Source organism: Calypte anna, unplaced genomic scaffold (genome assembly GCF_003957555.1).
Source record: "Calypte anna isolate BGI_N300 unplaced genomic scaffold, bCalAnn1_v1.p scaffold_206_arrow_ctg1, whole genome shotgun sequence".
Classification (NCBI taxonomy): Eukaryota; Metazoa; Chordata; class Aves; order Apodiformes; family Trochilidae; genus Calypte; species Calypte anna.
This window is the reverse complement of record NW_022045481.1, coordinates 6,311-9,465: the sequence shown is the minus strand read 5'-3', so window position 1 is coordinate 9,465 and position 3,155 is coordinate 6,311.

Below are 3,155 nucleotides of genomic sequence, written 5' to 3'. Positions count from 1 at the left end.
ACCTCTTAATCTTCCTTCTGTTGTGAGGGTTCCTTTACACAGTGAGGACAGAAGTTGCAATGCCTTTGGAATCACTAACATATGAAAAATGTCCACTCTAGGATTGCTCCCTGTCTCCACGATTTCCATGAAGCCCCAGTTGCAGAGCTGGGCTGACTCCTTGGCAGCCAGTGAACAGAGTCCCTGATTCTCCTGACACAAAAATCAAAAAACAGGGCTGCAGCCATGGGCTTCAAGGACGCCTAGAAAATTGCATATGTGTAGGATGGAGACGGTATAATGGAAATGGGTCTCATTTTTCAGAGAATTTTCTCCTAAAGTATTGTATTTCCTCCTCAAACAGCTCCCCATGACTTTTAAAAGCAGCGGATGTCCAACAGCAGCTCCATCAGCCAGTTCCTCCTCCTGGCATTTGCAGACAGGCAGGAGCTGTAGCTCTTGCACTTCTGGCTCTTCCTGGGCATCTACCTGGCTGCCCTCCTGGGAAATGGCCTCATCATAACTATTATCACCTGTGACCACCACCTCCACACCCCTATGTACTTCTTCCTCCTCAACCTCTCCCTCCTCCACCTGGGATCCATCTTCACCACTCTGCCCAAAGCCATGGCCAATTCCCTCTGGGACTTTGTATTTTTGTATTGTTCTTTGTATTTTTGATGGCAGCAGATTTTTATCTCCTGACCATCATGTCCTACGACCGCTACGTGGCCATCTGCAAACCCCTGCACTACGGGACCCTCCTGGGCAGCAGAGCTTGTGTCCACATGGCAGCAGCTGCCTGGGGAATTGGGTTTCTCACTGCTCTGCTGCACACAGCCAATACATTTTCCCTGCCCCTCTGCCAGGGCAATGCCCTGGACCAGTTCTTCTGTGAAATCCCCCAGATCCTCAAGCTCTCCTGCTCACACTCTGACCTCAGGCATTTTGGGCTTCTTGTTTTCAGTGCCTCTTTATCATTTGTGTGTTTTGTTTTCATTATGGTTTCATATGTGGAGATCTTCAGGGCTGTGCTGAGGATCCCCTCTGAGCAGGGACGGCACAAAGCCTTTTCCACGTGCCTCCCTCACTTGGCCGTGGTCTCCCTGTTCATCAGCACTAACATTTTTGCTCACCTGAAGCCCCCCTTCATGTCCTCTCCATCCTTGGACCTGGTGTTGTCAGTTCTGTACTCGGTGGTTCCTCTAGCAGTGAACCCCCTCATATACAGCATGAGGAACCAGGAGCTCATGGATGATTTTTCAAAAGGGTCAAAATGATGGACTTCATTTACATTTCTCTCCTAATATAACTCTTTACAAACCCAACTAGCCTTCAGGGTTTTTTTATTGGGTTAGTTGTAGAAATGGGTTATTTGATTTAGGTTTTTTCTCCCTTTTCCCTTTCCAGTTTTTTCCATACAGTGATTTCATTAATTGTGCCCTTTCTTATTATGTGTCTCTCCATGTATTCTTAGACTCAGAGTCTGTGTGAATGAAGAGCTGTGCTCTCTTTGTGTGTTTAAACAGAATAGAAAAACTTCTTGTGAGTTGTTTACCTGCGGCCCTTCCTTTGAGACCCTCTCTGAAGCTGCAGGGCAGTGCCTGTGTGCAGAGCTGGAGGGGAAAGAGTCCTGGCACAAGGGCACTGCCTGGGAGCACCAGCGCTTGATCTTTTCCAAGCTGTCCACTTTCCACCTCCACAGTCTCCTTCTGCACCCTTGGCTAAGGCCTGAGTGCTCTGGCAGCTTGGTCACAGCCCTGTGGTGTGACAGTCCTGTGCCTGCAGGCAGGGACAGGGCACGGTCACTGCTGTGACAGAGCTGGCCTCCAGAACAGCCCTTCGATCATCACAGGGGATCTCCTCAGCTCAGCTCTTCTTCCACACTTGCTCTCAAGAAGCTACCCAAGGAGTCGACTCTGCAGAGATTGTTGCTGTGCTGCTTTCTCTGGGGGCTCCCTGTAATGCCATTATGGTCCCGGGGGGGTTGGGGACTTTGGTCTGGTTCCTTTGTCAGTTCTTTGGTGAGCCCTCAGGGATGGTGAATGTTCTGCAATAAAGACAGCCCATGACACTGGAATCAGGCAGGGCACCTCTGAGTACCCTCCGTGGCCACCCAAGAGCTTGTGTGGGTGGTGGTCAGTGGCAGTGAGCACCATCAGCTGGGTCTGCCTCCCAGCTTGACCAGCACAGCCCATGAACAGCTCAGCAGGGACCTGAGGAGAAGGGCCTGGGCATTAGGAGGGATGCCATGGGATCCAGGGGTACACGCTCACCCTCTGTAAAGCCAGCTGCATATGGGGCTGCACCTCTGGGGCTGCATCAGGGGATGCCTGGGCACCCAGAGAGGGAGTTATTATCCCCCTTGACTCAGCACTGCTGTGGCCAAATCTGGATGATGGGTGCCTGGCTTTGGGACTGCCTGCTCTAGGGGAATGGGGAGAAACTGGGGATGCTCCAGAGGAGACCTTCCAGGATGGAATATGGGGGCTGTGTGGAGAGGATGAAGGTGCTGGGCTTCTGCAGCCTGGGAACTTGGAGCCTTAGGGCACTAAAGTAGAAACCTGCACCTTCCTTAAAGGTGGTTCCAGAGAGGATGGAGGTTTTCTTGGTAGTGGGAAGAGAAAGAAACCTTCACTTGTTTTTTAACTCATGACTTTGACTTCTGGAGAGGTTTCTTCATTCTTCTCTCAGTATCTGAGGTTCATGTAATGAGCTGTTTATCTTTTTGTAATTTCCTTCATGTCTTCAAGACTTGTATAGCGCATTGGTGTGTTAATTTATTCCTTGTGGAATTAAGGAAGAATATTTCAAAATGTAGCTAATATAAAATAGTCTCTTATTTGCAAAATAGTATTTCATTTCTTTGATCTTCATAGGAGAGGTTCCAGCAGCATTCTCCAAGCGATAACGAGAACGAGAATGTCAGCACCAGAATGAGGATCATAGAATCTTAGAATTGCTCAGGATGAAAAAGACCTTCAAGATCATCGAGTCAAGCCTCATTCTAACCCTATTAACCTTTTCCCAATAAAAACTAGAATTGCAGAAGCACAGAATCACACAATCATCTGGGTTGGAAATGACCTCTGAGATCATCAAGTCCAACCCTTAATCCACTATCACTGCGGTTCCCACACCATGGCACTGAGTGCCATATCAGTCTCTCTTTAAAA